Source organism: Oncorhynchus kisutch, unplaced genomic scaffold (genome assembly GCF_002021735.2).
Source record: "Oncorhynchus kisutch isolate 150728-3 unplaced genomic scaffold, Okis_V2 scaffold4009, whole genome shotgun sequence".
In the NCBI taxonomy this organism is placed as follows: Eukaryota; Metazoa; Chordata; class Actinopteri; order Salmoniformes; family Salmonidae; genus Oncorhynchus; species Oncorhynchus kisutch.
The window spans coordinates 130,708-155,502 of NW_022265954.1; the positions used below are offsets into that span (position 1 = coordinate 130,708).

The window sequence follows — 24,795 nt, forward strand, 5'->3', positions numbered from 1 at the left end:
ATATGCTGCGCGCTCCTCCTTGACAGATACAGTTGGGGCAACGCAACAAAACAAATGGCTACATGTTTATTTTAGTCTATCAGCCTATATTTGTTATTCTTGGTTAATTGTTCATATGGGCTTGATGTATGAAATGGAAAAGCGAACAGCCTTGTATTTTGACTGTCAATCACTTGGCATTTGAGAAAAGCGCGTGTCAATTGTCAAGTCTCTCATTGGCACGTATGGTGTCTTAATTCATGAATGTTGTTGCACCGTTTAACTGGGAGATTGGGAGGCTTTGAATACGTCCTACTGCTGAGTTGCCTTACAGCGCGTCGGCAGCTGGCACCCTATTTTAAAGTGTCTTAGAATCGGTTTCCAACGAGGTGAAGTAATGGGATATCTATCAGTACTGGTGTAACCATGTCACATACTCAGATATAGATACTTTTAGAAACATACTATGTCTCAGAATTGTCCATAATATAGTTGGGAACAGGACAGAAGTGATCTAAAAGGAGCTATTCATATTCACACATTGCATGGAATTCTGTTTGTTATAAGTAGTCTAATTCCTTATATAATATGTTTATATCTACAGGACTCTCAATCTAGGCCTATACAGGATAACTCAAAAAAATTTCAAATGAATCCAACTATTTTACACAGAGCTCTCTCTTCTGATGTGTTAACGACTGGATTTGGTCATCCATAGCAGTGCAGCCATAGGGCATTCTACCACGATGCTTGTTGCCACACGACTGTGAAAGTAATTGGGCTGAGGTCAACACTCCCCCTGTATATTTGTGGGTGGCTCCCCCCGGCTCTGTAGGTGTACCTTGGCTGGGTCCGGCCCCTGCAAGGGCAAGATTCAACAAACACACCACAGGCCTCTGGCTCCTGGGCCGGTGCAAGTGTGTCTCTGGACATGTTTTGGCCCTATTCTGTGTGGAATAAGGGACACTTCAGAATGGCTGAACTGTGCTTTATTTACAGCTGTTTTCACAACTGTTACTGTCATTCCTCATTTATGCCACTGTGGCTCGTTCTTCTTCCATAGTTTACCCACAGTTATGATCCATATAACACACACACACACACACACACACACACATACACACACACACACACACACACACACACACACACACACACACACACACACACACACACACACACACACACACACACAGAGTTATAGGGAAAACAAACACTAAACGACAAATGACTGTAAATTGCAGGAATAGACAAACGACTTCATGCATGTTCTCCAGGCCCAGATGTACTAGTCCCATATAGTCCATTATGTTTTCAAAGAACATCATCCTGAATCCTCTCTAGCAGTTTATCACAACTACAGAGATTCACACATACAAATCACCCAGCAGTGCCTCATCCTCCATCTACTGTGTGTATCTCTCTCTCTCCCTCTTGTGCTCCAGAGTGGCGCAGCGGTCTAAGGCACTGCATCTCAGTGCTAGAGGCGTCACTACAGACACCCTGGTTCAAATCCAGGCTGTATCACAACCGGCCGTGATTGGGAGTCCCATAGGGCGGTGCACAATTGGCCCAGTGTCGTCCAGGGTTGGCCATCATTGTAAATAAGAATTTGTTCTTATCTGACTTGCCTAGTTAAATAAAGGTTTCCCTGCCTCACTTCTTCCCCCACCATATCTCCACCCCACCCCCACACCCATATCTCTCCGATGACAGCTTTAGATAAACACTGTGGGGGTACACACACACTACACACACACAAACACAGGCATACACACACACCACCCCGACTACCCCTGCTCTGTTCTGTTTACCTCCAGTCATCACACACAACCCATATAGATGTAGACAGTGGACTATGGTGGGCTACACATGCAGTGATGTTGAAAGGTCTGGACCATATGCATTATGAGTGGTGGGGGTGTAGTGTAAATCAGGGTTGCTGTAATAACCTGAGCCCGGTGCCGTCAGCACGTTCAGCTCCCTAATCATTATGGCCCAGTTAAAGATGGCGACACGGAATCCGGACCACTGTAGTGTTGCCCAGGGGAACCAGTACAACAGTGAGCTGGTTGGGGTTGGTCCAAGAGCCCTGACCCTGCCAGCCAAAGGCTCCAAACTGAAGTACTACTTATCCACACAGCAGCCTCCTCCTACCCCTTTCTCTTCCTTTCCATGCTTCTCTCTCTTTTCTCTCTCTTCTTTCTCTCCAATTATAGAGCTTTTTTTTACCATTTCGCTGCTCGGCTGTTTTTCTTTTCTTGCTTACTTTCTTTTTTTGTTTGTTCCCCCTTTGTTTGTTCCCCTCCTCTTATTTTCTGCTTTTTCTTTCCATCTACTTTCATTCCCCCTTTTCTGATATCTTGTATTATTATCTTTATGGTTTCTTCTCTGACTTTTCCTCTGTTCTTCCTCTCTGATTCTGAACTCCTTCTCTTTCTCAGTCTTCTGTTCTCTCTTTCTATTCCTCTCCCTCTTTCTCAGTCTTCTGTTCTCTCTTTCTATTCCTCTCCCTCTTTCTCAGTCTTCTGTTCTCTCTTTCTATTCCTCTCCCTCTTTCTCAGTCTTCTGTTCTCTCTTTCTATTCCTCTCCCTCTTTCTCAGTCTTCTGTTCTCTCTTTCTATTCCTCTCCCTCTTTCTCAGTCTTCTGTTCTCTCTCTTTCTCTCCCTCTTTCTCAGTCTTCTGTTCTCTCTCTTTCTCTCCCTCTTTCTCAGTGTTCTGTTCTCTCTCTATTCCTCTCCCTCTTTCTCAGTCTTCTGTTCTCTCTTTCTATTCCTCTCCCTCTTTCTCAGTCTTCTGTTCTCTCTTTCTATTCCTCTCCCTCTTTCTCAGTCTTCTGTTCTCTCTTTCTATTCCTCTCCCCCTTTCTCAGTCTTCTGTACTCTCTCTTTCTATTCCTCTCCCCCTTTCTCAGTCTTCTGTACTCTCTCTTTCTATTCCTCTCCCTCTTTCTCAGTCTTCTGTTCTCTCTCTTTCTCTCCCTCTTTCTCCTTCCTCTTTCTTCTTTTACATTGTAGGCCTTCCTACCTGCCCTCATTCTATTCTTATGGAACATAGAACATGGAGTCTGGTTGAATGGTTGAACTGGTGTAGGGAAGTGTAGGACCTCTGTGATAAAGACCAGTGGCTATCAATTTACATCAACTGTATGTCCATAAAGCACATACATGACATCCTGTAACTCCATACTGAACAGGACGTCATGTTAGTGGTGGACAGTGTTACATACATGACATCCTGTAACTCCATACTGAACAGGACGTCATGTTAGTGGTGGACAGTGTTACATACAGGACGTCCTGTAACTCCATACTGAACAGGACGTCATGTTAGTGGTGGACAGTGTTACATACAGGACGTCCTGTAACTCCATACTGAACAGGACGTCATGTTAGTGGTGGACAGTGTTACATACAGGACGTCATGTTAGTGGTGGACAGTGTTACTGGTCCAGAGTCTGCTCTGCACCAGTCTCTCACTGGACTCACTGAGTCGCTATTTATAGAACCTGCTCACATAATGGTGTTTCCACCTGGGCCTCAACAGAGGAAGACTTGAATCTCCCTGGCTCCTGAATGAGAGAGAGAGACACTCACACACATACACAGAGAGAGAGAGAGAGAAGGATACACACACACACATAGAGAGAGAGAAGGAGACACACACACACACACACACACACACACACACACACACACACACACACACACACACACACACACACAGAGAGAGAGGAGACACACACACACACAAACACACACACACACACACACACATAGAGATACATAGATAGAGAGTAATAGAATAATGAATGAGGTTGAGTGGGGGTGGTTCTGGGAGCCCTCTCCCCCCTCCCATAGGGACAGCCTGGGAACAAGCAACATGGTTATTTTCTGATAGACTCAACACTGTAAAACCCCTTCTCATTCTTCCCTGTCTCTCGAGGTAGATATTGTCCCTAACCGCAGATCTCTGATCAGATTACCCCACCCCCAATCTTTACCTTAAACTGAGACTTAGCTCTATGACGTGACTAGGAACAGCATCAAATATATTTTAGAATAGATTGATGCAGAGGGTTGCACTCCCGAGCACCCCACACAGAGCATCTGCACGTGTGCTCGGGAGTTTGCGTGTGTGCGCACATTTTGTCCATGCACATATGTTTGTGTGTGGGTTCTTGACAGACGTGACTATTCGTCCCCAGAAAGCCCTTGGCTCCCTGCCTTCCCACAGTCCTCTTCCAGCCCAGTAGCCGCTATGTGTCCGTGGGAAGCTGCCGAGAGGAGAGTGGGAGAGACCTGGTCCTTGACACTCTGGGAAGTCACATGGAGGGAGGGAGAGGAGATGGGGAGAGAGAGAGGGGGAGGGAAGGAGAGAGGAGAGGGATGTACAGAGGAGAAAAGGAGAGGGAGGGAGAGAAGGAAATGGGGAGAGAAGGAGAGAGAAGGGGAGAGGGAGGGAAGGGGAGAGAGAGAAGGAGAGGGTTCTCTGGGGGGATTTTTGGGGAACACTGAAAGTGATAGATAGGATTAATACAGTAGTAGTTTGGGAAGCAATAAGTAGGGTACCCTATAGAGGACAATAAAGTTGTATTCAGTTCAACTGTAACTCGTTGAATTTACTTGAAAAAAAATATGGTTCCTGGGTTTCTGAACTGTAACAATCGCAATCGAGTTAAAGGAGCAAAATACCATAGTGGACAATAAAGATAAATTGAAAAAATATATATGTGGTTCCTGGGGTGGAAGCTGAGGTGAGTTAAAGCAGTCACCATGAAGGAGGACACGGGGAACAATAAAGTTATATCAAATGATTTGTATGGTATTTTATACAAAAAATGATAGAGTAAATATGTGCTAGGATAGCAGCTGAGGTGATTAAAGCAGAAGTAGGAAGTACTGGCCATTGGTGTGAAAATAAAGCATCAGATAAAGCCCTGTGTGACTCTAAACATTGGCGTCCAATATTGACTCTTCCCACCTGTTGTGGTGGTTGACACTGGCCTATTAAATCCCACTTCCACAGTGATAAAGCTGTCTCTCTCCTGTGGAAACCTCGCAGGACCAGAACCCACGGTTCTCTATGTGATTGTATAATGTTATACAATCACATAGGTTTATTTAGGGTTTTATGTGTTAATGGTGGGTTTGTATAGTGTTATATATTTAGCATAAGTGGATGTTTTTGGAAGTTTAGTTTAAGGTTTTATATGCGTTGATGATATGTTTGTATGGTGTTATATAAGTGGCTGTTTATTTAAGGCTGGTTAGGGGTTTTATATGTGTTAATTGAGAGGTGGCCAGGGCCCGATGACCCTCTGAGAGTGGGAACTCGGCCAGTAAGAGTGGAAAGGTCTGGTTGTTCCCCCTGCCCTTTCTCACCATCCTCATGTCATGGGTTCACTATGGAGGAGGTTATTGAACCTAACCTTGGAGTCCAAGAGAGAACTTCTCCAGATATGTTGTCTCCTGGTGTTCCTCTTTGTTGCCTTGTTGTAAGAAGGGAAATAGATGTTCTGGGATACACCATTAAGGCTTGTGATTGGCAGGTCCTCTTCTATGTGAGCTAGTGTGCAAGAGAGATTCAGAATTTCTGTAATGTTGGTTCTAATAAACTCTAGATAAAGTATCGGCCATTTTCCGTTCCAGCCACTGCTGAGTGCAGCGCTACGGTCACAGTGTCGGGGAGAGATGTGTGCTGCGCCTCAAGATTTGTGTAAATGAGCAAAAGAAATTAGGCCCAGATTCAGACCTCAGAAATATTTGCATTGAAACAATGAACATTTAGGAAGAATGGTTGTTTTGGCCCCTTGTTTGTGTTAAAGATGAAGGGAGCAAATAGAGGACAGAGCAAGGGAGGGAGAGAGGGCAGAGAGGGCAGAGAGGGGGAGGGAGAGAGGGCAGAGAGGGGGGAGGGAGAGAGGGCAGAGAGGGGGAGGGAGAGGGCAGAGAGGGGGAGGGAGAGAGGGCAGAGAGGGGGAGGGAGAGAGGGCAGAGAGGGGGAGGGAGAGAGGGCAGAGAGGGGGAGGGAGAGAGGGCAGAGAGGGGGAGGGAGAGAGGGCAGAGAGGGCAGAGAGGGGGAGGGAGAGAGGGCAGAGAGGGGGAGGGAGAGAGGGCAGAGAGGGGGAGGGAGAGAGGGCAGAGAGGGGGAGGGAGAGAGGGCAGAGAGGGGGAGGGAGAGATGACAGAGAGGGCAGGGAGGGAGAGAGGGCAGAGAGGGGGGAGGGAGAGAGGGCAGAGAGGGGGAGGGAGGAGAGGGCAGAGAGGGGAGGGAGAGAGGGCAGAGAGGGCAGAGATGGGGAGGGAGAGAGGGCAGAGAGGGCGAGGGAGAGAGGGCAGAGAGGGCGAGGGAGAGAGGGCAGAGAGGGCAGAGAGGGGGAGGGAGAGAGGGCAGAGAGGGGGGAGGGAGAGAGGGCAGAGAGGGGAGGGAGAGAGGGCAGAGAGGGCAGAGAGGGGGAGGGAGAGAGGGCAGGGAGGGAGAGAGGGCAGAGAGGGGGAGGCAGAGAGGGCAGAGAGGGGGAGGGAGAGAGGGCAGAGAGGGCAGAGAGGAAGAGAGGGCAGAGAGGGGAAAGTCAGAGAGAAGAGAGAAAGAAAAAAGGAGGGAGAGGTTAAGCATGAGGCACTCAGAGGTTTACTAGTCTGTTGACTCCGTGCAGCCCTTGTTTATGAGAGAAACACCACAGCTGAGCTGAAGCCCGCTTCTGAGTGGGACAAACACACTACTCTACTGAGCTGAAGCCCGCTTCTGAGTGGGACAAACACACTACTCTACTGAGCTGAAGCCCGCTTCTGAGTGGGACAAACACACTACTCTCTATTGGTTGTTGTGGTACAAACCCCATGAGAACTCAAGTCATGATGACATTTTTTTATTTTACCTGGCAAGTCAGTTAAGAACAAATTCTTATTTACAATGACAGCTTACCCCGGCCAAACCCGGACAACGCTGAGCCAATTGTGCGTCACCCTATCGGATTCCCAATCACGGCCGGATGTGATGCTGCCTGGATTTGAACCAGGGACTCTTGCACTAAGATGCAGTGCCTTAGACCGCTGCGCCACTCGGGAGCACACATCTGCTCAGCAATAGATGCATGTCAAAGTGATGTTTCAATCAGAATGATTTAATAATAATAATGTGGGATTTATATAGCACTTTTCAAAGACGGTTGTTTTTTTAGAGTCACTATATAAAAGAAGAGGACCCCGTCAGAAGCCCAGCCTTAGTGTATCTGAGGTGATTTGTATGTCTATGCCTTGAGACCCACTGAGCTGAAGTCGAGGCATTAGTTACGGAAGCACACAGTCCGAGCAGCAGTGAGAGCTGGCTATCTCTCCTCTCTGTCTGTAACGGAGGGGTTTTCTTTATCACTCTGGCACCGATAAAAACAGAGGGAAGAGGAGGGGTGGGGGCCACTAGGGGTCACTCAAGGTCAGCCAGAAGTGGACATTTCCCATGATGCACAAGGAGCATACATGCACAGCATGAATTATTGACTGAGGTGAAAGATAGGTCTCATGTTGCTCTTTCCTCTCCATGTCTCTCGCTCCCTCTGTTTCTCTCCCTCTGTTTCTCTCTCTCTCTGTTTCTCTCTCCCTCTGTTTCTCTCCCTCTGTTTCTCTCCCTCTGTTTCTCTCCCCCTCTGTTTCTCTCTCCCTCTGTTTCTCTCTCCCTCTGTTTCTCTCCCTCTGTTTCTCTCTCTCTCTGTTTCTCTCCCTCTGTTTCTCTCTCCCTCTGTTTCTCTCTCCCTCTGTTTCTCTCCCTCTGTTTCTCTCCCTCTGTTTCTCTCTCCCTCTGTTTCTCTCCCTCTGTTTCTCTCCCTCTGTTTCTCTCTCCCTCTGTTTCTCTCTCCCTCTGTTTCTCTCTCACTCTGTTTCTCTCTCACTCTGTTTCTCTCTCACTCTGTTTCTCTCTCCCTCTGTCTCTCTCTCCCTCTGTTTCTCTCTCCCTCTGTTTCTCTCTCCCTCTGTTCTCTCTCCCTCTGTTTCTCTCTCCCTCTGTCTCTCTCTCCCTCTGTTTCTCTCTCCCTCTGTTTCTCTCTCCCTCTGTTTCTCTCCCTCTGTTTCTCTCTCCCTCTGTTCTCTCTCCCTCTGTTTCTCTCTCCCTCTGTTTCTCTCTCCCTCTGTTTCTCTCTCCCTCTGTTTCTCTCTCCCTCTGTTTCTCTCTCCCTCTGTTTCTCTCTCCCTCTCTCTCCAGTCTCTCTCATTGTATGTGTGTGTGTGGTATGGTATGTCAGGTATTAAGCAGAATGCCTGTGGTTTAATAAGGGGGGTAATTGGTGTCAGATGGACCTCAGTACCTCAGACATGTTTAAGATATACACACACTCATACACAGAGAGTATGTTCACTTTGCGCTGCGTGATGTTTGGCATCCTCTCTGAGATATTTTTTGCTTTGGGGAGCGTTGTGTTTTTTTATTGGGCACAGGGGAGGGTAGTGTGTATTTCCTGGTTTACTCTGCAGGTTGTACTATACTATATCTATTCCATCCTTTGTCCTTCTCCCCTCATGCATTACGCTTTATCCAAGTGCTAAGTTTTACTATACCACAGTGTATCCTGTCCTCTATCCACCATTCATACTGATAGTGGTAGGTGGATAGTTTGCTGCTCCTGTCAATACATATTGAGGGTCTTATTCTGGTGACATGATTGATGCTCGGCTGCCGTTTCCACTTTTGTCCATAATAATGTCATCATGTAGTAGGCTGTACCTGTACTGTGTCTGTGCTGTTGGCTAGAGTACACGGCAACACCAGAGTGGGCACATTCACTAGATCTACTCAAAACCAACAGTAGGCCTAGTTGAAAATGCCATGGAAACCCATTTAACTTGCCTTCTTTATTGGTACATGGGGATTTAACCTCGAGGTATATTTATGTGCATTACGTATTCAGACTTTTATCTGCAACCAGTTCATTTGATGGAAACACTCTAATGGGAAAATGCACATATTGCTTTAATGCAGATTTAAAAATATTCACATGAAAATCTTTCACCAGTTGGATGGAAACCTAGTTATAGACACCAGAAACACTGTGGCACTAGTCCAGAGTCACTTTGATTATGCCTGACTTCATGGTTCACCAGCAGCCCCAAACATGTCAACAATAATTCTCCAGCCAAACAAGCTTGTAAGAATTGTATTGAACCTCCTCCCTCATAATCATCTGGAGGTCGGCCTGTAAAGCAGCTAGTTATCAGTGGAAAAACTAGTTCTGGACCAGAGAATTATCACGGACTCAGCCCCCAGGTACCTATACAACTGTTTTTCATTCATTAAAGCTGTCCACGAGTGTAAGACCAAAGCCTGACACTCTAACATTCACTGTTTTAAATATAACAGTCTATCTGGTAAGAACAAATGTCTATATACCGGCGCTGTTGAGTGGAACAAACTACCACAGTAACTCAAAGCCATACCATCTAAAACCACTTTTTAAAAGAATGTCAAAAGCTGGCTAATGTGTGAACAGTATAACTATTTTTGTCTGTATCTCTGTAATGTGTCTGTATCTCTGTAATGTGTCTGTATCTCTGTAATGTGTCTGTATCTCTGTAATGTGTCTGTAATGTGTCTGTATCTCTGTAATGTGTCTGTATCTCTGTAATGTGTCTGTAATGTGTCTGTATCTCTGTAATGTGTCTGTATCTCTGTAATGTGTCTGTAATGTGTCTGTATCTCTGTAATGTGTCTGTATCTCTGTAATGTGTCTGTATCTCTGTAATGTGTCTGTATCTCTGTAATGTGTCTGTATCTCTGTAATGTGTCTGTATCTCTGTAATGTGTCTGTATCTCTGTAATGTGTCTGTATCTCTGTAATGTGTCTGTATCTCTGTAATGTGTCTGTAATGTGTCTGTATCTCTGTAATGTGTCTGTATCTCTGTAATGTGTCTGTATCTCTGTAATGTGTCTGTATCTCTGTAATGTGTCTGTATCTCTGTAATGTGTCTGTATCTCTGTAATGTGTCTGTATCTCTGTAATGTGTCTGTATCTCTGTAATGTGTCTGTATCTCTGTAATGTGTCTGTATCTCTGTAATGTGTCTGTAATGTGTCTGTATCTCTGTAATGTGTCTATCTCTGTAATGTGTCTGTATCTCTGTAAAGTGTCTGTATCTCTGTAATGTGTCTGTATCTCTGTAATGTGTCTGTATCTCTGTAATGTGTCTGTATCTCTGTAATGTGTCTGTATCTCTGTAATGTGTCTGTATCTCTGTAATGTGTCTGTATCTCTGTAATGTGTCTGTATCTCTGTAATGTGTCTATGTAATGTGTCTGTATCTCTGTAATGTGTCTGTATCTCTGTAATGTGTCTGTATCTCTGTAATGTGTCTCTGTAATGTGTCTGTATCTATGTAATGTGTCTCTGTAATGTGTCTGTATCTCTGTAATGTGTCTGTATCTCTGTAACGTGTCTGTATCTCTGTAATGTGTCTGTAATGTGTCTGTATCTCTGTAATGTGTCTGTATCTCTGTAACGTGTCTGTATCTCTGTAATGTGTCTGTATCTATGTAATGTGTCTGTATCTCTGTAATGTGTCTGTATCTCTGTAATGTGTCTGTATCTCTGTAATGTGTCTGTATCTCTGTAATGTGTCTGTATCTATGTAATGTGTCTGTATCTCTGTAATGTGTCTGTATCTCTGTAATGTGTCTGTATCTCTGTAATGTGTCTCTGTAATGTGTCTGTATCTATGTAATGTGTCTCTGTAATGTGTCTGTATCTCTGTAATGTGTCTGTATCTCTGTAACGTGTCTGTATCTCTGTAATGTGTCTGTAATGTGTCTGTATCTCTGTAATGTGTCTGTATCTCTGTAACGTGTCTGTATCTCTGTAATGTGTCTGTATCTATGTAATGTGTCTGTATCTCTGTAATGTGTCTGTATCTCTGTAATGTGTCTGTATCTCTGTAATGTGTCTGTATCTCTGTAATGTGTCTGTATCTATGTAATGTGTCTGTATCTCTGTAATGTGTCTCTGTAATGTGTCTCTGTAATGTGTCTGTATCTCTAATGTGTCTGTATCTCTGTAATGTGTCTGTAATGTGTCTGTATCTCTGTAATGTGTCTGTATCTCTGTAACGTGTCTGTATCTCTGTAATGTGTCTGTATCTATGTAATGTGTCTGTATCTCTGTAATGTGTCTGTATCTCTGTAATGTGTCTGTATCTCTGTAATGTGTCTATGTAATGTGTCTGTATCTCTGTAATGTGTCTGTATCTCTGTAATGTGTCTGTATCTCTGTAATGTGTCTCTGTAATGTGTCTGTATCTATGTAATGTGTCTCTGTAATGTGTCTGTATCTCTGTAATGTGTCTGTATCTCTGTAACGTGTCTGTATCTCTGTAATGTGTCTGTAATGTGTCTGTATCTCTGTAATGTGTCTGTATCTCTGTAACGTGTCTGTATCTCTGTAATGTGTCTGTATCTATGTAATGTGTCTGTATCTCTGTAATGTGTCTGTATCTCTGTAATGTGTCTGTATCTCTGTAATGTGTCTGTATCTCTGTAATGTGTCTGTATCTATGTAATGTGTCTGTATCTCTGTAATGTGTCTGTATCTCTGTAATGTGTCTGTATCTCTGTAATGTGTCTCTGTAATGTGTCTGTATCTATGTAATGTGTCTCTGTAATGTGTCTGTATCTCTGTAATGTGTCTGTATCTCTGTAACGTGTCTGTATCTCTGTAATGTGTCTGTAATGTGTCTGTATCTCTGTAATGTGTCTGTATCTCTGTAACGTGTCTGTATCTCTGTAATGTGTCTGTATCTATGTAATGTGTCTGTATCTCTGTAATGTGTCTGTATCTCTGTAATGTGTCTGTATCTCTGTAATGTGTCTGTATCTCTGTAATGTGTCTGTATCTATGTAATGTGTCTGTATCTCTGTAATGTGTCTCTGTAATGTGTCTCTGTAATGTGTCTGTATCTCTAATGTGTCTGTATCTCTGTAATGTGTCTGTAATGTGTCTGTATCTCTGTAATGTGTCTGTATCTCTGTAACGTGTCTGTATCTCTGTAATGTGTCTGTATCTATGTAATGTGTCTGTATCTCTGTAATGTGTCTGTATCTCTGTAATGTGTCTGTATCTCTGTAATGTGTCTGTATCTCTGTAATGTGTCTGTATCTATGTAATGTGTCTGTATCTCTGTAATGTGTCTCTGTAATGTGTCTCTGTAATGTGTCTGTATCTCTAATGTGTCTGTATCTCTGTAATGTGTCTGTATCTCTGTAATGTGTCTGTATCTCTGTAATGTGTCTGTATCTCTGTAATGTGTCTATGTAATGTGTCTGTATCTCTAATGTGTCTATGTAATGTGTCTGTATCTCTGTAATGTGTCTATGTAATGTGTCTGTATCTCTGTAATGTGTCTATGTAATGTGTCTGTATCTCTGTAATGTGTCTCTGTAATGTGTCTGTATCTCTGTAATGTGTCTGTATCTCTGTAATGTGTCTGTATCTCTAATGTGTCTGTATCTCTGTAATGTATCTCTGTAATGTGTCTGTATCTCTGTAATGTGTCTGTATCTCTGTAATGTGTCTATGTAATGTGTCTGTATCTCTGTAATGTGTCTGTATCTCTGTAATGTGTCTGTATCTCTGTAATGTGTCTGTGTAATGTGTCTGTATCTCTGTAATGTGTCTATGTAATTGTATATGTATTTACATACACAGTAGGGACCACAATGGGAATACGTCCCTGACTTTATTGTGCAAATCCTTGTCACTGTAGAAAGTATTCCTACCTCATGACTTATTCCACATTTTGTTGTGTTACCTGAATTCAAAATGGATTAAAACCACAACAAAAATCACTGTTTTTGGACATTGCACATGAAATGAAAATGAAATACAGAAATATCTCATTTACATAACTATTCACCCCTCTGAGTCAATACTTTGTAGAAGCACCTTTGGCACTGTGTCTGTATCAGCTTTGCACATCTGGATTTGGGGCTTTTCTCCCATTCTTCCTTGCAGATTTGCTCAAGCTCTGTTACGATGGATGGGGAGTGGCGGTGAACAGAAATCTTCACGTCTATTATTTCACCGTATCACAACTCCAGTGGGTCAGCAGTTTACATACACTAAGTTGACTGTGCCTTTAAACAGCTTGGAAAATTCCAGAAAATTATGTCATGGCTTTAGAAGCTTTTGATAGGCAATTTGACATAATTTGAGTCAATTGGAGGTGTACCTGTGGATGTATTTCAAGGTCTACCTTCAAACTCAGTGCCTCTTAGCTTGACATCATTGGAAAATCAAAAATAAATCAGCCAAGACCACAGAAAAAAAATGTAGACCTCCACATGTCTGGTTCATCCTTGGGAGCAATTTACAAATGCCTGAAGGTACCATGTTCATCTGCACAAACAATAGTAAGCAAGTATAAACACCATGGGACCACACAGCCATCAAACCGCTCAGGAAGGCGACACGTTCTGTCTCCTAGAGATGAACGTACTTTGATGCGAAAAGTGCAAATCAATCCCAGAACAACAGCAAAGGACCTTGTGAAGATGCTAGAGGAAACTGGTACAAAAGTATCTATATCCACAGTAAAACGAGTCCTATATCGACATAACCTGAAAGGCCGCTCAGCAAGGAAGAAGTTTGCAACTGCACATGGGAAACAAGATCGTACTTTTCTGAGAAAAGTCCTCTGGTCTGATGAAACTAAAATGGAGCTGTTTGGCCATAATGACCATCATTATGTTTGGAATAAAAAGGCTTGCTAGCCGAAGAACACCATCCCAACCGTGAAGCACAGTGGTGGCAGAATCATGTTGTGGGGGTGCTTTGCTGCAGGAGGAACTGGTGCACTTCACAAAATAGATGGCATCATGAGGCGGGAAAATTATGTGGATATATTGAAGCAGTTAAAGCTTGGGTCTTCCAAATGGACAATGACCCCAAGCATACTTCCACAGTTGTGGCAAAATGGCTTAAGGACAACAAAGTCAAGGTAGTGGAGTGGCCATCACATAGCCCTGACCTCAATCCTATAGAAAATTTGTGGGCAGAACTGAAAAAGTGTGTGCGAGCAAGGAAGCCTACAAACCTGACTCAGTTACACCAGCTCTGTCAGGAGGAATTGGCCAAAATTCACCCAACTTATTGTGGGAAGCTTGTGGAAGGCTGCCTGAAATGTTTGACCCAAGTTAAACAATTTAAAGGCAATGCTACCAAATACTAATTGAGTGTATGCAAACTAATGACCCACTGGGAATATGATGAAAGACTATTCACATTCTTAAAATAAAGTGGTGATTCAAACTGACCTAAGACAGAATTTTTACTAGGATTAAATGTCGGGAATTGTGAAAAACTGAGTTTAAATGTATTTGACTAAGGTGTATATAAACTTCCCGATTTCAACTGTATATACACACACTACCGTTCAAAAGTTTGGTGTCACTTAGAAATGGCCTTGTTTTTGAAAGAAAAGCAAATTTTTTGTCCATTAAAATAACATAAAATGTATCATAAATACAGTTTAGACATTGTTCATGTTGTAAATTACTATTGTAGCTGGAAACGGATGATTTTTTATGGAATATCTACATAGGCGTACAGAGGCCCATTATCAGCAACCATCACTCCTGTGTTCCAATGACACGTTGTGTTAGCTAATCCAAGTGTATAATTTTAAAAGGCTAATTGATCATTAGAAAACCCTTAGCACAGCTGAAAACTGTTGTTCTGATTAAAGAAGCAATAAAACTGGCCTTCTTTAGACTAATTGAGTATCTGGAGCATAAGCATTTGTGGGTTTGATTACGGGCTCAAAATGGCCAGAAACAAAGCCCTTCTTCTGAAACTCGTCAGTCTATTCTTTGGCTGAGAAATGAAGGCTATTCCATGCGAGAAATTGCCAAGAAACTGAAGATCTCGTAGAATGCTGTGTACTACTCCCTTTACAGAACAGCGCAAACTGGCCCTAACCAGAATAGAAGGAGTAGGAGGCCCCAGTGCACAATTGAGCAAGAGGACAGGTACATTAGTGTCTAGTTTGAGAAACAGACACCTCACAAGTCCTCAACTGGCAGCTTCATTAAATAGTACTCTCAACTGGCAGCTTCATTAAATAGTACTCTCAACTGGCAGCTTCATTAAATAGTACTCTCAACTGGCAGCTTCATTAAATAGTACTCTCAACTGGCAGCTTCATTAAATAGTACTCTCAACTGGCAGCTTCATTAAATAGTACTCTCAACTGGCAGCTTCATTAAATAGTACTCTCAACTGGCAGCTTCATTAAATAGTACTCTCAACTGGCAGCTTCATTAAATAGTACTCTCAACTGGCAGCTTCATTAAATAGTACTCTCAACTGGCAGCTTCATTAAATAGTACTCTCAACTGGCAGCTTCATTAAATAGTACTCTCAACTGGCAGCTTCATTAAATAGTACTCTCAACTGGCAGCTTCATTAAATAGTACTCTCAACTGGCAGCTTCATTAAATAGTACTCTCAACTGGCAGCTTCATTAAATAGTACTCTCAACTGGCAGCTTCATTAAATAGTACTCTCAACTGGCAGCTTCATTAAATAGTACTCTCAACTGAACTGGCAGCTTCATTAAATAGTACTCTCAACTGGCAGCTTCATTAAATAGTACTCTCAACTGGCAGCTTCATTAAATAGTACTCTCAACTGGCAGCTTCATTAAATAGTACTCTCAACTGGCAGCTTCATTAAATAGTACTCTCAAAACACCAATCTCAACATCAGCAGTTACCCGTAGTAAATTCAATTGATTGGACATGATTTGGAAAGGCACACACCTCTCTATATAAGGTCCCAAAACATTTTTGCAACTTTGACGGGCCCAAAGAACACAGTGGCCTCCATCATTCTTAAATGGAAGAAGTTTGGAACCACCAAGACTATTCCAAGAGCTGGCCCCCTGGCCAAACTGAGAAATTGGGGGAGAAGGACCTTGTTCAGGGAGGTGACCAAGAACCCGATGGTCACTCTGGAGTTCCTCTGTGGAGATGGGAGAACATTCCAGAAGGAAAACCATCTCTGCAGCACTCCACCAATCAGGCCTTTATGGTAGAGTGGCTAGATGGAAGCCACTCCTCAGTAAAAGGCACCACAGACTGCTTGGAGTTAAAGGACTCTCAGACCATGAGAAACAAGATTCTCTGGTCTGATGAAACCAAGATTGAACTCTTTGGCCTGAATGCCAAGCGTCACATCTGGAGGAAACCTGTCACCATCACCAGCATAGTGGTGGCAGCATCATGCTGTGGGGATGTTTTTCAGCGGCAGGGACTAGGAGACTAGGCAGGATCGAGGTAACTATGAACGGAGCAAAGTATATATAGATCCTTGATGAAAACCTGCTCCAGAGCTCTCATTACTTCAGACTAGGGCGAAGGTGCACCTTCCAACAGAACAACGACCCTAAGCACACAGCCAAAACTAAGCATGAGTGGCTTTGGGACAAGTCTCTGAATGTCCTTGAGTGGCCCAGCCAGAGACTGGACTTGAACCCGATTGAACATCTCTGGAGAGACCTGGAAATATTTGTGCAGCAACGATTCCCATCCAACCTGACAGAGCTTGAGAGGATCTGCGGAGACGAATGGGAGAAACCGGTGTACAGGTGTGCTAAGCTTATGGCGTCGTACCCAAGAAGACTCGATGCTGTAATCACTGCCATTGGTGCTTCAACAAAGTACTGAGCAAAGGGACTGAATACTTATGTAAATGTAATATTTCAGTTTTAAAAGGTTTCTGAATTAGCTATAAAAAATAGTTAATCTGTTTTTGCTTTGTCATTATTGGGGTAGATTGATGAAGGGAAAAAACATTTAAGTGAATTTTAGAATAAGGCTGTAATGTAACAAATTGTGGAAAAAGTCAAGGGTCTCCATACTGTTACATCCAACATATTCCACAGATATACTAAATATTCTATCCACAGATATACTAAATATTCTATCCACAGATATACTAAATATTCTATCCACAGATATACTAAATATTCTATCCACAGATATACTAAATATTCTATCCACAGAAATACTAAATATTCTATCCACAGATATACTAAATATTCTATCCACAGATATACTAAATATTCTATCCACAGATATACTAAATATTCAGATATACTAAATACACACGTGATAGGATGTATTGACATTGTGGACAGTAAGTGGATAGAATATATAGTATATCTGTAGAATAGGTTTGATAGAATAGTATATATACAGCAATAGCTGAATAGAATGGAATTGACTAGAATATAGTATATACATATGAAATGAGTAAAACATTATGCAAACATTATTGAAGTGACCAGTGATTCCATGTCTATGTACACAGGGCAGCAGCCTCTAAGGTGCAGGGTTGAGTAACCAGGTGGCAGCCGGCTAGTGACAGTAACTAAGTTCAGGGCAGGGTCCTGGGTGAAGGCCTGCTAGTGATGGCTATTTAACAGTCGGATGGCCTGAAGATAAAATCTGTTTCTCAGTTTCTCAGTCCCAGCTTTAATGCACCTGTACTGACCACACCTTCTGGATGGCAGCAGGGTGAACAGGCCGTGCCTCCGGTGGTTGTTGTCCTTGATGATCTTTTTGGCCTTCCTGTGACATCGGATGCTGTAGGTGTCCTGGAGGGCAGGCAGTGTGCCCCCGGTAACGCTTTGGGCAGACCGCACCACCCTCTGGAGAGGCTTACGGTTGTGGGTGGTGCAGTTGCCATACCAGGTGGTGATACAGCCCGACAGGATGCGTAACTTTTACAGATGCACCATTGAGAGCATCCTGTCGGGCTGTATCACCACCTGGTACGGCAACTGCACCGCCCACAACCGTAAGCCTCTCCAGAGGGTGGTGCGGTCTGCCCAAAGCGTTACCGGGGGCACACTGCACCACCCTCTGGAGAGGCTTACGGTTGTGGGCGGTGCAGTTGCCGTACCAGGTGGTGATACAGCCCGACAGGATGCGTAACTTTTACAGATGCACCATTGAGAGCATCCTGTCGGGCTGTATCACCACCTGGTACGGCAACTGCACCGCCCACAACCGTAAGCCTCTCCAGAGGGTGGTGCGGTCTGCCCAAAGCGTTACCGGGGGCACACTGCACCACCCTCTGGAGAGGCTTACGGTTGTGGGCGGTGCAGTTGCCGTACCAGGTGGTGATACAGCCCGACAGGATGCTCTCAATGGTGCATCTGTAAAAGTTTGCGAGGGTCTTAGGGGCCAAGTAACATTTCTTCAGCCTCCTGAGGTTGAAGAGGCTCTGTTGCGCCTTCTTCACCACATTGTCTGTGTGGGTGGAACATTTCAGATTGACAGTGATAAGTACGCAGATGAGCTTGAAGCTTTTCACCTTCTCCACTGCGGCCCGTTGATGTGGATATGGGCCTGCTCCCTCTGCGGTTTCCTGAAGTCCACAATCAGCTCCTTCGTTTTGTTTACGTTGAGGGAGAGGTTATTTTCCTGGCACCACTCAGCCAGGGCCCTCAACTCCTGCCTGTAGGCTGTCTCGTCGTTGTTGGTAATCAGGCCTACTACTGTTGTGTCGACTGCAAACTTGATGATTGAGTTGGAAATGTGCTTGGCCATACAATCATAGGTGAACAGGGAGTACAGGATGGGGCTGATATACAGCATATTGAGGATCAGCGTAGTGGAGGTGTTGTTGCCTACCTTCACTACCTGGGGGCTGCCCGTCAGGAAGTACAGGACCCAGTTGCACAGGGTGGGGTTCATACCCAGTGCCCCGAGCTTAATGATGAACTTGGAGGGTACTATGGTGTTGAATGCTGAGCTGTAGTCAATGAACAGCATTCTTACATAGGTATTTCTCTTGCCCACGTGGGATCAGGCAGTGTGCAGTGCGATTGCATCGTCTCTGGATATATTGGGGTGGTAAACAAATTGAAGTGGGTCTAGGGTGTCAGGTATGGTGGAGGTGATATGATCCCCCTAGCCTCTCAAAGCACTTCATGATGACAGAAGTGAGTGCTACGGGGCGGTAGTAATTTAGTTCAGTTACCTTAGCTTTCTTGGGTACAGGAACAATGGTGGACATCTTGAAGCAAGTGGGGACAGCAGACTGAGATGGGGAGAAATTAATATGTCCACAAACACTCCAGCTAGCTGGTCTGCGCATGCTCTGAAGATGCGGCTGGGGATGGCCGTCTGGGCCGACAGCCTTGCGAGGTTTAACACGCTTAAATGTCTTACTCACATTGGCCACGGATAACGAGAGCCCACAGTCCTCGGGAGTGGCCCAAGTCGGTGGCACTGTGTTATCCTCAAAGCAGGCGAAGAAGGGGTTTAGCAAGACGTCGGCATCCGCGACGTGGCTGGTTTTCCCTTTGTAATCCGTGATTGTCTGGAGTCCCTGCCACATACGTCTTGTGTCTGAGCTGTTGAACTGCGACTCTGCTCTGACATACGCTGTCAGCTGTGGGACCTTATAAACACAGGTGTGTTTTTATCTAAATCATTGATTTGACCACAGGTGGACTCCAATCAAGTTGCAGTGACATCTGAAGGATGATCAAAGGAAATTGGATGCACCTGAGCTCAACTTGGAATGTCATAGCAAAGGGGTGTGAATGTAACACCACAACATGTGGAATAAGTCAAGGGTATGAATTAGAGGTCGACCGATTTATGATTTTTCAACGCCGATACCGATTATTGGAGGACAAAAAAGCTGATACCGAATCGGAATTAAAAAAAAATATATATATATATATATATATATATATATATTTGTAATAATGACAATTACAACAATACTGAATGAACACTTATTTTAACTTAATATAATACATCAATAAAATCTATTTAGCCTCAAATAAATAATGAAACATGTTCAATTTGGTTTAATTAAATAATGCAAAAACAAAGTGTTGGAGAATAAAGTAAAAGTGCAATATTTGCCATGTAAGAAAGCTAACTTTTAAGTTCCTTGCTCAGAACATGAGAACATATGAAAGCTGGTGGTTCCTTTTAACACGAGTCTTCAATATTCCCAGGTAAGAAGTTTTAGGTTGTAGTTAATATAGGAATTATAGGACTATTTCTCTCTATACCATTTGTATTTCTTATACCTTTGACTATTGGATGTTCTTATAGGCACTTTAGTATTGCCAGTGTAACAGTATAGCTTCCGTCCCTCCCCTCGCTCGAACCAGGAACACATCGACAACAGCCACCCTCGAAGCAGTGTTACCCATGCAGAGCAAGGGGAATAACTACCCCAAGTCTCAGAGCGAGTGACGCTTGAAACGCTATTAGCGCGCACCCCGCTAACTAGCTAGCCATTTCACATCACATCGTTACACCAGCCTAATCTCGGGAGTTGATAGGTTTGAAGTCATAAACAGCAGAACTCCTGGCAAAACGCATGAAAGTGCTGTTTGAATGAATGCTTACGAGCCTGCTGGTGCCTACCATCGCTCAGTCAGACTGCTCTATCAAATCATAGACTTAATTATAACATAACACACACAGAAATACGAGCCTTAGGTCATTAATACGGTCAAATTCGGAAACTATCATCTCGAAAACAAGACGTTTATTCTTTCAGTGAAATACGGAACCGTTCTGTATTTTATCTAACGGGTGGCATCAGTCTAAATATTCCTGTTACATTGAACAAACTTCAATGTTATGTCATAATTACGTAAAATTCTGGCAAATTAGTTCGCAATGATCCAGGCGACCCAAACTGTTGCATATACTCTGACTCTGCGTGCAATGAACGCAAGAGAAGTGACACAATTTCACCTGGTTAATATTGCCTGCTAACGTGGATTTCTTTTAGCTAAATATGCAGGTTTAAAAATATATACTTCTGTGTATTGATTTTAAGAAAGGCTGATGTTTATGGTTAGGTACACGTTGGAGCAACGCCAGAATGCGCACTGCATCGATTATATGCAACGCAGGACACGCTAGATAAACTAGTAATATCATCAACCATGTGTAGTTATAACTAGTGACTATGATTGATTAAGTTTAATGCTAGCTAGCAACTTACCTTGGCTTCTTACTGCATTCGCGTAACAGGCAGGTTCCTCGTGGAGTGCAATGTAATCAGGTTAGAGCGTCAGGTTGCAAGATTGAATCCCTGAGCTGACAAGGTAACAATCTGTTGTTCTGTCCCTGAACAAGGCAGTTAACCCACCGTGCCTAGGCCGTCGTTGAAAAGAGGAATGTGTTCTTAACTGACTTGTTAAATAAAGATGAAATAAAGGTGTTTAAAAAAATAAAAATAAAAATAAATGGGTCTCCAAAAATACCGATTTCCGGTTGTTATGAAAACTTGAAATCGGCCCTAATTAATCAGTCAATCCTATTAATCGGTGGCCCTCTAGTATGAATGCTTTCTGAAGGCACTATATGTATTATTTTACAAATAAAATCAATCAATCCAAGCTGTGAAGCGGCCATTTGATGAATGGAAATCTGTTACAAAACACAAAAAGTTGAATGACATTAAAAGTTTGTCGAGCCAAGCCTTCGATATTGAGTAGGCTTACAAGGTAGGGAGGGATGTGTGTTCTGTTTGTTCAGATTGACAGTCTATTTATTGTGGTGTTGAAAACGAAAACCATGATATTGAAGTGGCTGAAGTTGGTATGTTTTGTTTATTGGTTGTGTGGTGCATTGGCACAGAAACCTGTTGGTGGAAAATGTGTTGCATAGCTGATCTGAGGCCGGCCTTGATCGTGATGTAGGCCTAGTGAAACAGGCAGGGAGAGAGCTTGTCCATGGTCATCAGTGAACCATATCCACGTTAATAAACACAGGGTCGCTACAGTTAGTACTTGTGGTCGTAAACATTATTTAGAATTCATTCTATGAGGGGGGAGGTTGTGCAATTTATTTTACAGTGCAAGGAGAGGGTCATGTGAAAATATTTGTAACGAGGGGGAGGTTCTAACTGTCCCTTAGCAACGATACCGTCTGTCAAGATGTGAAGAATGGAATGTTTTTAAGGGTGTTATTCTTCTAGTAGGGCAAGACCTCACAAGGGGTCATCGGAAATCTCAAACACCTGTATGTACTGTATGTGTTTTTACCTTTCATCTCACGGTCTTATGTCTCTCTCTCTCACACACACACACACACACACACACACACACACACACACACATATACACACACACACACACACACACACACACACACACACACACACACACACACACACACACACACACACACACACACACACACACACACACACACAGTTGTCCAGGAAAGCCCCTATCAGAGGCATACAGATCCCACCCAGCATACAACCAGCCAGCAGGCCAGAGAGTAGAGGAGAGAGAGATAGTAGAGTACTGTTATCAGTTATCCGGTCATGTGATGGAGGTTGGAGTGTGCCGTGCTGCACGGACGCCCATGTCAGACTGCTGAGGTCATTCACAAATAAAAGCCCTCTTCCCTTCAGTGGCCTATCCTCGACCCCCAATTCAACCCTCAGACCAGTTCTTGTTACCACTGAGTCAAACATCCCACCCTGTACACTCATCCACCCCACTCCACCTCTTGCTACTGACCACCTTATCCCCATCTCCCCCTCCCCCACTTATTCAACCCGCAGGTCATTGTCATTCTTGCTTTAACCCCCCCCCCCTTATTCATACCCCCCTCCCTCCCTTTCCTCCCTCCCATCACCCTCCTATCACGGTCGGTTCTCTACTGAGGGAGAGAGAGACTAACAGGGGTGAGGTAGGGAAGAGGGATGTATTGGTGAGGGAGAGAGAGACTAACAGGGTGAGGTAGGGAAGAGGGATGGATTGGTGAGGGAGAGAGAGACTAGCAGGGTGAGGTAGGGAAGAGGGATGGATTGGTGAGGGAGAGAGAGACTAACAGGGGTGAGGTAGGGAAGAGGGATGGATTGGTGAGGGAGAGACTAGCAGGGTGAGGTAGGGAAGAGGGATGGATTGGTGAGGGAGAGAGAGACTAACAGGGTGAGGTAGGGAAGAGGGATGGATTGGTGAGGGAGAGAGAGACTAACAGGGGGTGAGGAAGGGATTGGTGAGGGAGAGAGATACTAACAGGGTGAGGTAGGGAAGAGGGATGTATTGGTGAGGGAGAGAGAGACTAACAGGATGAGGTAGGGAAGAAGGATGGATTGGTGAGGGAGAGAGAGACTAACAGGGGTGAGGAAGGGATTGGTGAGGGAGAGAGAGACTAACAGGGTAAGGTAGGGAAGAGGGATGGATTGGTGAGGGAGAGAGAGACTAACAGGGTGAGGTAGGGAAGAGGGATGGATTGGTGAGGGAGAGAGAGAGAGACTAGCAGGGTGAGGTAGGGAAGAGGGATGGATTGGTGAGGGAGAGAGAGAGAGAGACTAACAGGGTGAGGTAGGAAAGAGGGATGGATTGGTGAGGGAGAGAGAGAGAGACTAGCAGGGTGAGGTAGGGAAGAGGGATGGATTGGTGAGGGAGAGAGAGACTAACAGGGGTGAGGAAGGGATTGGTGAGGGAGAGAGATACTAACAGGGTGAGGTAGGGAAGAGGGATGTATTGGTGAGGGAGAGAGAGACTTAACAGGATGAGGTAGGGAAGAAGGATGGATTGGTGAGGGAGAGAGAGACTAACAGGGGTGAGGAAGGGATTGGTGAGGGAGAGAGAGACTAACAGGGTGAGGTAGGGAAGAGGGATGGATTGGTGAGGGAGAGAGAGACTAACAGGGGTGAGGAAGGGATTGGTGAGGGAGAGAGAGACTAACAGGGTAAGGTAGGGAAGAGGGATGGATTGGTGAGGGAGAGAGAGACTAACAGGGTGAGGTAGGGAAGAGGGATGGATTGGTGAGGGAGAGAGAGAGAGACTAGCAGGGTGAGGTAGGGAAGAGGGATGGATTGGTGAGGGAGAGAGAGAGAGAGACTAACAGGGTGAGGTAGGAAAGAGGGATGGATTGGTGAGGGAGAGAGAGACTAGCAGGGGTGAGAAAGGGAAGAGGGATGATTGGTGAGGGAGAGAGAGACTAGCAGGGGTGAGGAAGGGAAGAGGGATGGATTGGTGAGGGAGAGAGAGACTAGCAGGGGTGAGGAAGGGAAGAGGGATGATTGGTGAGGGAGAGGGATACTAACAGGGGTGAGGTAGGGAAGAGGAAAGGACAGGTAGATAGGAGGGAGGGGATAACAGGGTGAGGTAGGGAAGAGGACAGGACAGGTAGATAGGAGGGAGGAGATAACAGGGTGAGGTAGGGAAGAGGAAAGGACAGGTAGATAGGAGGGAGGGGATAACAGGGTGAGGTAGGGAAGAGGACAGGACAGGTAGATAGAAGGGAGGGGATAACAGGGTGACGTAGGGAAGAGGAAAGGACAGGTAGATAGAAGGGAGGAGATAAAAGGGTGAGGTAGGGAAGAGGAGGGGACAGGTAGATAGGAGGGAGGAGATAACAGGGTGAGGTAGGGAAGAGGAAAGGACAGGTAGATAGGAGGGAGGGGATAACAGGGTGAGGTAGGGTGACGTAGGGAAGAGGACAGGACAGGTAGAAGGGAGGAGATAACAGGGTGAGGTAGGGAAGAGGAAAGGACAGGTAGATAGAAGGGAGGACATAACAGGGTGAGGTAGGGAAGAGGAAAGGACAGGTAGATAGAAGGGAGGAGATAACAGGGTGAGGTAGGGAAGAGGAAAGTACAGGTAGATAGAAGGGAGGAGATAAAAGGGTGAGGTAGGGAAGAGGAGGGGACAGGTAGATAGGAGGGAGGAGATAACAGGGTGAGGTAGGGAAGAGGAAAGGACAGGTAGATAGGAGGGAGGGTATAACAGGGTGAGGTAGGGAAGAGGACAGGACAGGTAGA

General features: G+C 44.5%; 1 protein-coding gene across 1 annotated transcript in view; it reads left to right on the plus strand.

Moving 5' to 3' along the window:
- LOC109883976 (mitochondrial import inner membrane translocase subunit tim16) overlaps positions 1-24,795 on the plus strand; it is a 179,596-nt gene that overhangs the window by 101,648 nt on the left and 53,153 nt on the right. The window lies entirely within an intron of this gene.